Source organism: Pelobates fuscus, chromosome 1 (genome assembly GCF_036172605.1).
Source record: "Pelobates fuscus isolate aPelFus1 chromosome 1, aPelFus1.pri, whole genome shotgun sequence".
In the NCBI taxonomy this organism is placed as follows: domain Eukaryota; kingdom Metazoa; phylum Chordata; class Amphibia; order Anura; family Pelobatidae; genus Pelobates; species Pelobates fuscus.
The window spans coordinates 275,906,472-275,919,665 of NC_086317.1; positions in this window are offsets into that span (position 1 = coordinate 275,906,472).

The window sequence follows — 13,194 nt, forward strand, 5'->3', positions numbered from 1 at the left end:
TTGTCTTCCTGAGAAAGACAGACTCAAAGGATCAATCCACCCAAAAGATATGAGCATATTGTAAAGATAAAATCTTTAGGGATATTCATAAAGACTGTGTTAGAAATTCATTAAAATTTCAACGCAGTCACAAGACATCATATGACAAGGTAGGAATATTTTCTCTTATGATAAATGTCTACCTTAACAAACTTGGCAAACGGTGGAGCTACCGCCACAAAGTATCATGACTTCCCATGGTCGTCACTAGCATTTTGAATTTTTTTTGCTTATCATGAAATAACATCAATGGTTTCACTGGATCTTCCATAGACATCAGTGTTGTACTCTCATGCATGTGTGTGAACAACACTGAAATGGGCTCTTGGCAGATGAAGCTTCAAGAGCTGACCATCAAAGATGGCGGTGCCGCAAGGGATAGCATCCAGTAAGTATAACTTACCTCTGTTGCACTCCAACAAGTGCAAAAAACACAAGAAAAACAAAGAATATGAGAACTTTGAGAACAGAGAAAAGCTTAGAGAAACTCAATAGTTTGCTGTTCAGTAAATCCCTGCTCAAGTCTCAAAATAGTTTTTAGTTTTTGCTCACTTGTGCTATTACAAATTGTCATTACAGGACTGTCCTTATGGGTGGGATCAGTCTGATATGCCTGGAACAGGTTATTTCTGTAATGGCACAAGTGAGCAAAAACTATTTTGAGACCTGCGAGGGGATTCACCGAAGGGCAGCTATTGAGTTTCTCTATGCTTTTGAGTTCTCGTATTGTCTGTTTTTATTGCAATAAGTTAGTTTCGCTCTTCGCTGTGCTTAGAGGGGTATCAACTACACCTTGCTGAAGAAACTCTAAGGTTTTGTACATTCTCATATTCTCTTTTTGTTCCACTACATGGTGAACATTTGCAATTGCACATCAGACTGATAAAACCCTATTAGAGCAGTCAAGAATCAAAATGTCGACACGTTCTCTCTGCTTGAGAGAAACATCAACCACAGATGATCATTTTGGACCTTATCAGTGAGGTGTAGCTGACACCAGTCTAGGCACAGTGAGGAAAAGGTCCAAGTCTGGATTACTGTTTTAACTTAGGAAGAGCCACGTTAATGAGAATAGAGAACCCTGACACCGCACAAAACCTTAGAGAAACTCAGAAGCTTTCCCTTCGGTAAATCCCCGCTGGGGTCTCAAAATAGTTTTTGCTAACTGGTACCATCACAGAGTGAACCAATACCTTTGCACATCAGTAGGATCCCACTCATAAGGGCAGTTGAGAACCAAAATGTCAGCAACCCCTGCGCCACAGCAACCCAAGCGGTGATGTTACTCAGAGTGAACCAGAGGGACTTCAGCATTGATGGAGGCATAATATGCCTCCATCCACTCAGATCTGCTGTCAGCAGAGCACAGGGTAGCACTGTGCACAGCATCCTGTGATTCAGTATCTCCTCCCTCTGCATGCAGACACTGAACTTTCCTCATAAAGATTCATTGATTCCATTCATCTCTATGCGGAGATGCTGATTGGCCAGGGCTGTGTTTGAATCATGCTGGCTCTGCCCCTGATATGCCTCTCTGTCAGTCTCAGCCAATCCTATGGGGAAGCACTGTGATTAGATCAGGCTACCATATGTCAGCAGACTGCTTGTTTTTCTGAGTCAAAAGCATGCAGATTTACAGCTTCAGGATTGGATACAGTAAGATTTTTACTATATTTATGGAGGCATGAGGGGCCCAGGGGGGGGCTAGATGGGGGTGTTAACACTATAGGGTCAGGAATACATGTTTGTGTTCCTGACCCTATAGTGATCCTTTAAATGGAGTCCTACAAAATGTTTTGTGTAAAGCTCTAAATATTTTGTGGGTATGATCAGATCATCTCCCTTTCTTTGAAATATCTTTATTTTCTACATTATATATTTAAATGTTATCTAAACAGCAAAAAACTTTAGGAATACACATTGCTGTGGTATTCATTATAATTTGTTAATCCGTCCCTTGAGTCATTTAAACATTTGTTAAATGTTCAGTAAAACAATGCAGTCCCAGCATATGTTGTAATGAGAACACTGGGTACTTGAATTGCCATATTTGCAATGTCTGAATGAATCATCATTATTCTGACAGCAAAGCAGAAACTAATCATTGTTTTTTTTCGCTGTATTATGGAAATATTTGTAGTAAGCTGGTATTAGACGATGCACATTTGAGCTTGATATCTAAAGTTTGATTAGTTGTAACTGTCATACATGACAGAATACTGACAGAATACTGTAAACAGTTCTAAAAACAGCTCCATCTATACCCAGTTCTTTCTAAATTGTTGGCATTTAGGAAAGATTCAGATCTGCAGATATAGCGGTCTACCCTCTAAAGTCTCACTAATCAACTTTAATGAAATGTTCATGAAATTTATAAAAGTGAGCTATTGAATACCGTTCTTTATCATTGGAATAGCACTAGCTTCAGGGCCAGCGCTTCCTATTGGCCAATCAGGAAGCCGCCTAGGGCGCTGCTGAAAGGGGGGAGACGGCCCTGCTGCTTTATGATAGTCGGTGCCGCCCCTCTATCAAGTTTCCACTGCGGAAACATGGCACCGGCCATGTTATCGGGCATTAGGGAGCACTTACATTGCTGCTCACAAGCACGCGGTAAAACACGGGTCCGGCAGCATACACATCCCACTCAGCCAAACCCCCCCTCCCAGTCATTCATTGCGGCAAGCGGCAGAAGCACAAAGGCGCTTCAATGGCTCGCTTCCGCCCCTTCCCCTGTATGTGGGGACAGTGGGCAGGAGTATTTCAGGAAATGTGCAAAAAAAAATAAATACTGGGGCTGCCAGGCGCAGGCAAGATGAACATAGAAACAGTATTGAAGGTAAGATGTATGTCATAGAATGTGCTTCAGTGAATATGTTTGTGTATGTTTGTCTGTATGGGTCATTGTGTGTCTGTATGGGTCAGTGTGTGACTGTGTGGGGCACTGTGTGTCTGTATGGGTCAGTGTGTGTCTTTATGGGGCATTGTGTGTCTGTATGGGTCAGTGTGTGTCCACCAAGACATATATTTTTAGGTTATTAGTAATGATTGAGGTTTGCAATTGTCCCACTAATCCAAGTGTAGAGACCCCACATGGACAAACCCTCTCCCTCTTCTGTCAAAAGACTGAAGATAACAGAAATTAAATTACATTTTGGGACCTGTTGTGCTCCCTCAACAAAAACAGTCTCCATACTTCATATTTATTTTGTCAGTCTTCATTATAATAAAAAAAATTACAAACAAATTAAACACAGGGACATATATGGCAGAGGATGAGGATAAGGACCACATACATGTTCAAGTTGAAATGGGTGGCCATAAATACAAATGTTTTAGCTATATACTTTTATATACTTTTCAGAGCACTCATTGTTTCTAGTAGTTAGTGATGATGGTCCATCTACGTCTCAAAGCTCAAAATAGTTTTTATATCTCTTAATTTGATCTATTAAGAAAGGATATACATTTAAATGTAAAAGTCAGTGATCTATCTATCTATCTATCTATCTATCTATTTATCTACAGTATGTTTTCAAGACCAGAAGGAAAGGGGGAAGTGTAAAAATAAAATGTGACATCCGCTTTAAAAGACAACTGTACTATATTGCTGTAGATAGTTATATACCATAATTATAAGCCATTGAAATCAGATGTCTGAATCATGCCATACAAATTCCCCATAGTAAGTACAAGAGAAATACCAGAGAAATGTATGATTACAGCAAATGTTTCTAGCACACATGTTGTTATAAGGAGAAGTGCAAATACTCACAGGATCGAGATCCCCTAATTCTGAAGCCCATGACTGACTAGTTATACTGAATTGAGAATCAACCTCGCATTTTCCTTTAAAAAAAAAAAGTGTTAGAAATTCATTCAGAAAATAAAAGCATGAAATAATTATATTAAAATAAGTTCAAATAGAACCAAATTGATTTAACACTGCCAATATGAGCCCTTTCTGACTTTACAGTCTAGACACAATGTACAACACACAGACTCGAAAAAAAGAGGACATCTGTTTCCCTTCACATTTCAATCGCTTTAAAAATTAAACTAACTAGTTGGCAAAATACCATAAGGATACCATTTTATAAAAAAAAAAAAAAAATGATGCAAAACAACAAATAACCTATTCATCCAACAGTACATCAAGTTCTACACACCTTTACCATTTGCACTGTTATAGCTAGTATGTTACCAATTGTTCATGAACAAATCTTTCTATAATCTGGTTAACAGTGTTTTGTGATCATCGTCTGTAGACAGCTGTATGCTAATGGGAAGCATATGCATTATCATGGTACATTCCTTATTTTACCTGAGTATTACTTACACTCAGGCATATGAACCATTTACTAATGCACATAATTACCAGATTTTACTATTTCATGATGTAAACCCATGATTTTATTAATGACAAGGAGGCGAGTATTATGCTGCACTCTTTCTTTATTTCCCTCAGCAGCAAAGAAATCTAACATTTAAAAATCATCAAACAACATATATATAACATCAGAGGTCAATCTTAGTAACCAGAACAGCCAATCAGCATCCAGTCCTTGGTATAATAGGCGGTAACCATTTGATCACTTCCTCTTTCCTGCAATCCCAAAGATAAACAGAACAGCTAGAACAATGGAGAAAACTCCACAACAGGCATTCAGTACGGAATCACCAACGTGACCTCAAAGTTAAGCTGTAAGATAGAAACAATATGGTAATATCCAAGTCGTAATTGGTTGTATGCATCATAATTTACCACAAAAAATACATAAATCATAATATATATCATACAATATTTTTCAAAACATTTGTAAAGAATTAACCCACATACGATAGAACCTGTATAGACTTAACATACATCATTGAGACTTACCATGAAGCAACAACTTACCCAGTCAGCATGTCATCTGGGAAAATGTATAGACTTAACATGCATCATTGAGACTTACCTTGAAGCAACAACTTACCCAGTCAGCATGTCATCTAATAAAATCATGACTCTCGAAAAGAAGCCTCAGTTCAGTCTATAAGAACCTCTTTGTATACGGCCGGGCAGACAGCTCCTTCCTCTTCTGGTCCCGACAAAAATTTGGGGGTTAAAAAGGATCCTCATATTATTTTGGGCTTAATCCAAAGCCATAAAGGTGTGGATAAATGACCTGGCTCATTAAGAGCTAAATTTACTAGTTTAGGTTCGATTTTAAGCAAGATGGATTTGTGGTGCTCTGTAGCAAGCGCAGTATTTGCATTGCCAACTAGGCAGATGATACATTGGATCCAACCACGGATGGTGTCTCGATCCAGATCTTGGCAGCAGGGCCTAATATGTCCAGGACCTTGTCCTGACAGTGGGTCAATTAAAAATCTAAACCCTTTTTGGGTTTACATCCAGTTTTCCCCAAAAACTGAATGATTTTAGGATCCACAACTGGCGTTTTACATGCATCATCAGTGTACTACTAGATCAACAATTTTGCTCCTATTGGCTAGTCTTTCCCTGCTGTTCCAATAGAAGGGATTTCAGCTGCATTTAAACAGGAGCATACAGCTTAATAGACTTAATAAGATTCATTAGGACTACCTTGCTCATGTATTATGTTTTATATATATCAAGGACTATAAACATTATTATTTTATCCACAGACATTACCTATTTACTTTTAAGCGGTTTGTATTTTTGGAAGATTTTATTGCTATCATTCTGTAAATAACCAACACATTGTTTAGTAGATCCACCCCTTCTGTATTTTATATTGAAACTTTATATTCTACTCAGTGGAGTGTGATTATACTTCCTTTTAGAACGTTAAAGTGGCAGTAACTTTCTCCTGGTATCAGCAATTTGGCATTTGTTTCTTTTTGCTATCTCTATTTGTTTTAGAGAAATAACATATGTCCGTATGTTTATTAGCAGATACCTTTCTTCAGAATAGCAAAATGTCCAAAATGTGCTAGTGACATTGTTAGATTCCCATTTGGCAGAGTAAGCACCTGCCTACAGGGGCATGTCCTATAGGGGGGCCTGTTTTCATCACTTACAATGTGCTTTTTTGGAGCTTAAGTGGACTGGCATGGAGATATAAACATAGGAACCTTGTCCACTGTCTCCATCCAGTCAACCTTGAATGCTTGATGTTAGGAAGGGAATTATTATAGATGTCTGCATGTGAAGCTGGACAGGAAATGAAAGCCCACTAAATGCCTCTCACACAGAAAGCATAGGACAGCACTGAGTGATGCACATTTGATATTATCTACAGTAGCTCGCACATCAATCAATCATAAGAAGTTGACTGGAATACAAAAGACATAGAAGGGTGCATATTGTTCAAATAGCCCCTCAAACCTTTTTCTAACCTTAAATTTAAACCTTCCCAAAACCTAAACAAACCTTCCTTAGTCTCAACTAACAGAATTAACTCATTTAAAGACTAAACACCTAATTTAGCCCAACACTAAATTTAACCCTACTCTAAACCTAAACTGCAGTTATCATATATGGACATATGTTGTTCAGCCATTTTGATTTCTGTAATGTCCATTTAGCAATACCAGAATAAGAGTTAGTGATTCCTTAATTTTAATTCTGTGCATATTGACCACCTATCATCAGCATGCATAGCAGCCTAGAATTCCTGACGTCCCTTCCCCAGTAGCATTGGGGAGTGACATCACTGGAGGAGGAGTGGGCTGCAAGGAGAAATTGGCCTCTGCATAAAACCACAGTTAAAAAGACACTCAACTGTCCAAATGAAAAAACAAAAACAACCAAACCAATAGTTGTTTAATAGATGCATCCCTAGTGAAAACATGCATGCTGTCACGATCCCGGGGAACCCAACACGCTAACACACACACAGACACACACACAGAAAGTGTGCTGTACTGGTCCTTAGAGTGGCCTGGCTAAGCACACAAAGAATAGTCAGGAGACAAGCCGAGTAAGGGGAACCAGAAAACAGAATAACGAGAAACAAGCCGAGGTCAAAGGGTAGGAGAAAGTCACAAAGTCAGTATAACAAGCCAGAGGGTACGTAACCAGAAAGCACACGTTCACAATCGATACTATAAAGCAAAGACCACAACAGGGCACAGATAGACAGGAAAGGTAAGTATTTAAATCCTAGCCTGAATCCTGATTGGCTAACCACCAATCAGTATTAACAAACACACGTGGGGGATATCTATACCCCCCACTGTGTTTGTTGCACTGTAGCTTTAACGCCGGGTCACGTGAGTGACCCCGGCGCTTAGATAATAGTGCCGGCTCCCAGCGTGCAGCGTTAGACATGCTGCCGCTGGGAGGAGGAGAGGAGGACGTAAGCGGCGTGTCAGGAGGAGAGGACGCCGCTCGCTTAACGGTAAGGGGAGAGGGGACCGCGGGCGGCGACGGACCGAGGGTGAGTGCTGCGAGAGGATTGCAGCCTCCCCTCACCGCCGCCCGCGGAGCCCTGACATAACCCGCCCCTCGAAGACCGCCCAGGGGGCGGGAAGCCGAAGGCTTCAAAGGAAACCGCGCATGAAAGGAGCGGATCAAGGAGGGGGCGTTCAAGTCAGAGACAGAAACCCACGACCGCTCCTCCGGGCCATAACCCTTCCAATCAACCATATACTGCAACCGACCTCGAGAGAAACGAGAATCAAGGAGAGCAGCCACCTCATATACGTCACTAGAGACCGCGCGGAGGGCATCGGAACGCCTGAGAGAGCCAGAGAACCGATTACAGAGCAAGGGCTTCAAAAGGGAGGTGTGAAAGGTGTTAGGTATGCGCATGGAAGGGGGCAAGGCCAGGGAGTAGGATACAGGATTCACCCTACGCAACACCTTATAGGGACCAAGGAACTTGGGCGCGAACTTCATCGAGGGAACCCTAAGGCGGAGATTCCTAGAGGACAACCAAACCCTATCACCCGGAGCATAAGAAGGAGCCGCACACCTATGACGATCAGCAAACCTCTTTTGAGTAGCAGCAGCACGACAAAGAGCAGCATGGACCTGATCCCACATCTTCCGTAAGGAGGCGAGGTGCTCGTCCAAAGCGGGCATTCCCTTGTCGGAGAATACACCGGGAAGGACAGCGGGTTGGAACCCATAAGCCACCATAAAAGGACTTACGCCAGTAGAAGAATGAGACACAGTGTTCCTGGCAAACTCAGCCCAGGGAAGGAGACGGGACCAGTTGTCCTGGTGTGCATTCGTGAAACAGCGTAAATACAACTCCACAGACTGATTTGCTCGTTCGGCAGCTCCATTAGATTGCGGATGATAGGAGGAAGTAAACGATAAGGAGACCCCCATCTCAGCACAAAAGCCTCTCCAAAACCGAGAGACAAACTGAGGGCCCCTGTCAGATACGACATCTTGTGGTATACCATGCAAGCGGAACACTTCTTTGGCAAACACCTGAGCCAACTGAACCGCAGAAGGTAGCGGAATGAAGTGTGCCATTTTGGAGAACCTATCCGTTACAGTCAAAATTACTGTCTGCCCATCAGATGAAGGAAGATCCACAATAAAGTCCATGGATAAGTGTGTCCACGGTTTCTTGGGTACAGATAGGGGCATAAGGAGTCCCAGGGGTTTAACATTAGGGGACTTACACTGTGTACAGACACGGCAAGCCTGCACGTAATCTACCACGTCTTTTTTGAGTGAGGGCCACCAAAACTGTTGGAGAAGACCCTTGTAAGTCTTGGTAACCCCTGGATGACCAGCCGTTTTGGCTGTGTGAAATAAAGTCAACAACTTCTTTCTGTCTTTTACTTTCACGTACAGCTTACCAGTAGGGGTCTCAGAGGGTGCTTGGGGTTGGTATGACTTGATACCATCAAGAAAAAGAGACGAGATAACCAAACGTGTAGTAGCTATTATATTAGTTGTGGGTACAATGGGCTCAGGAGTGGAGGTAATAGAATCTACAGGTTCGTACTGGCGGGAGATGGCATCAGCCTTGACATTTCGATAACCAGGCCTGTATGTGATTATGTACTGAAAACGTGAGAGAAATAAAGACCATCTAGCCTGACGAGAGGATAACCTCTTAGCATCTGCGATATAGGATAGATTTTTATGATCGGTTATAACCAAAATCTTGTGTCTAGCTCCCTCTAACAAGTACCTCCATTCTTTAAATGCCATCACTATAGCTAATAATTCCCTGTTCCCAACGTCGTAATTCTTTTCAGACTCTGACAAGCGTTTTGAAAAGTAACCACAGGGAAGGAGGGGTTCGTCATACGATTGTCTTTGTGACAACACTGCTCCTATACCTGATTCAGAGGCGTCTACTTCCAGTACAAAGGGAAGGGAAGGATCAGGATGGTGTAACACAGGGGCAGTGGCAAATGCCTTTTTTAGAGTCTCGAAGGCCACAATAGCATTAGGATTCCAAACCCTGGGGTGTAAACCCTTTTTTGTCAGTTTAGTGATAGGGGAAATAATGGATGAGAAGTTTTTAACAAACTTTCTATAATAATTGGCAAACCCTATAAATCGCTGTATTGCCTTAAGTCCTTGGGGAAGGGGCCAGGACAGTATAGCTTCCAATTTTGAAGGATCCATGCTGAATCCTTGTTCAGAAATAACATAACCCAGGAATTGTACAGAGGTTTGGTCGAATAAGCATTTCTCTAATTTACAATAAAGACCATTCTGCAACAACCTTTTAAGCACCATCCTAACATGAGTATGATGTGTCTTCAAATCTGGAGAATATACAAGTATGTCATCTAGGTAGACTACAGCACAGACATGCAGTAGATCTCTAAGGACATCGTTTATGAGGTCCTGAAAAATGGCAGGAGCATTACACAATCCAAAAGGCATGACCAGATACTCGTAATGCCCACTACGCGTATTGAACGCCGTTTTCCATTCATCATTCTCCTTAATACGAACAAGGTTATAAGCCCCCCTGAGGTCTAGTTTAGTAAAATATCTAGAACCTTTGACACGATCAAACAATTCGGTAATGAGGGGAATCGGATAGGCATTTTTAATCGTTATATTGTTTAGGGCTCTGTAGTCTATACACGGTCTCAAATCGCCCTCCTTTTTTGCCACAAAAAAGAAACCAGCACCAGCAGGAGAGGAGGACCTTCTAATAAAACCTTTACTTAAGGCCTCTCGTATGTACTCCTCCATTACCTGGTTCTCTTTTTCAGAAATAGGGTATACCTTACCCCTAGGCGGCATAGTACCAGGTAAGAGGTTTATGGCACAATCATATTCACGGTGCGGGGGTAGTTTATCTGCCTCCCTTTTTTCAAACACCTTAGCTAGGTCTGCATACACAGGAGGAACATAAACAGAAAGTGGCTTGGCTGTGGGTACATTAAGCAAGCCAACAGGACAAACACGAGTCATACATTCCCTTTGACAAGATTTCCCCCAGGAGAGAATCTCCAAACAACCCCAATCAATCATCGGATTGTGTTTAACCAACCAGGGAAAGCCCAAAACGACAGAGGCTGTAGGGGAGTTGATTATTTGAAAGGACAATCTTTCCTTGTGCAAGGCACCCACAGACATAACCAGTTCTTTGGTCTCATGGGTCACCAGAGGTTTCTCCAGTGGTCTACCGTCTATGGCCTCCACAGCCAAGGGAGTAACCTTTTGGATCAGAGTCAAAGATGCGGTTTTAGCAAAACTCTCATCCATAAGATTGTCAGCAGCCCCTGAATCTATCAAGGCTTTGGTAATCACGGTAGTATTACCAACAAAAAGGGTAACCGTAATAAACGGTCTAGTAATGGGGACGTGAGGGGTAAACGACATAACACCCGAGGTCGACCCCTCTTTAGGCCTTGGGTGCTGCAGTTTTCCCCGCAATTCAGGGCAGGTTCTTAGAAGATGTCCCCTTTTCCCACAGTAAAGGCATAACCCTTCCCTTCTTCGGTATGATTTTTCTACCTCAGTTAACCCAGTAACACCCAATTGCAAGGTTTCAGGGGGAGGTTGGCTAGAAGGGGGTAATGCCAGTAACGCAGTACTGGGTAAAGCAGGTAACATCTGTGTATACATACGCCTCTGACTACGTCTCTCTCTAATACGATTATCAATACGGATGATATAATCTATAAGATCATCCAGAAGGACAGGCAATTCCCTGGACGCTATTTCGTCCAGGATGTAAGCAGCCAAACCCTCCTGAAAGGCTGTTACGAGGGCATCATTATTCCAAACCACCTCAGCTGCTAGAGTGCGGAATTCGATAGTGTAATCCGCTACAGATCTGTTAACCTGTCGGACCCTAAGCAGAGCTTTGCCAGCAGAAGCAACCCTACCGGGTTGATCAAATGTGCGTTTGAATGCGGTCAAAAAGTCTGCAAAGGACATTGGGGAAGCATTCTCCCACATGGGATTAGCCCATGCTAAAGCTCTCCCTGACAAGTGGTTTATCAAAAAGGCAATTTTAGTTCTGTCAGTGGGATAGGAACGTGGATTCATTGCCAAATGGATGTCAATTTGATTGAGGAAACCACGACACAAAGCTGGGTCACCACTATAGCGCTGTGGCGGTGTCATATGGACTATATGAGCAGGAACGGGTACTGGAGTGGCAATGGGTTCGGACACAGCAGCAACCGCCTCCTGGACGGCAGGCTGCAGGTGTGCAGTACGAGCCAGTATGGTCTGCAAAGCTGGAGCAAACTGATCCATACGGTGGTCCAAGCCATCCATTCTAGCCTCCTGATTAACTAGGAGCTGTGGTATGTCAGCAGGTTCCATTATGGCCCTGTTGTAATGTCACGATCCCGGGGAACCCAACACGCTAACACACACACAGACACACACACAGAAAGTGTGCTGTACCGGTCCTTAGAGTGGCCGGGCTAAGCACACAAAGAATAGTCAGGAGACAAGCCGAGTAAGGGGAACCAGAAAACAGAATAACGAGAAACAAGCCGAGGTCAAAGGGTAGGAGAAAGTCACAAAGTCAGTATAACAAGCCAGAGGGTACGTAACCAGAAAGCACACGTTCACAATCGATACTATAAAGCAAAGACCACAACAGGGCACAGATAGACAGGAAAGGTAAGTATTTAAATCCTAGCCTGAATCCTGATTGGCTAACCACCAATCAGTATTAACAAACACACGTGGGGGATATCTATACCCCCCACTGTGTTTGTTGCACTGTAGCTTTAACGCCGGGTCACGTGAGTGACCCCGGCGCTTAGATAATAGTGCCGGCTCCCAGCGTGCAGCGTTAGACATGCTGCCGCTGGGAGGAGGAGAGGAGGACGCGAGCGGCGTGTCAGGAGGAGAGGACGCCGCTCGCTTAACGGTAAGGGGAGAGGGGACCGCGGGCGGCGACGGACCGAGGGTGAGTGCTGCGAGAGGATTGCAGCCTCCCCTCACCGCCGCCCGCGGAGCCCTGACACATGCATTTAATCATCCATTAGTTCATTGGGAATATATCTAAACACATATTGTAAAATCTGAAGATCTCTTGCCTGAAGCCTTTGCAAGCCTTCCCTTTCTAACCTAGCACAAACCTTCTGTGGCTATCCAATCACTTTCAAATGCAGATTTTGCAAGGCAGGACGTCTGGGCATTACCTACACTGAAGTACCTATCTGATTGACAGCCTGGGGTATAATAAAGTTAATTTATAAAAATGAAAATTTCTATTGAAATCTTTCTTTCTTTCTTTTTCCATTGAGAATCAACTCAGCCTTTGTCTTATTCAGAGATTAATATAATATGTATCATCATAAAAATTAGAGAAAATCTCAGTGTATTCGTCTTAGTAATGCATTTTGCTTATAATTATCTTAATCTTTTGTGTAACTGGTATTTAACTGAAGTATGCATTTAGAAGCCATCAGAAAGTTATTTTAGATTTTTTAATAGAGCAGAACTATGTAAATTGAACACGTTCTCGCTGAGACAGATTAAGTTGCATTTGAGGGATTTGCTTTCAAATGCTTTCTTGGCAAAAAGTCATCTTAGCATTTTATAGATAAAGCTATGTTTTAAAACAGTTAAAGCTCACAAGTATTTAGGAGGAGACATGCACATCAAATGTACTGTTCACTAAGAATGTTTATTCAATTTCACTAATCTGTGTTTGTGTAAATCATTAAATGGGAACTATAGGGGAAATACTCTATTTTTTCTTCCATTTGTATTTATTGTATTCA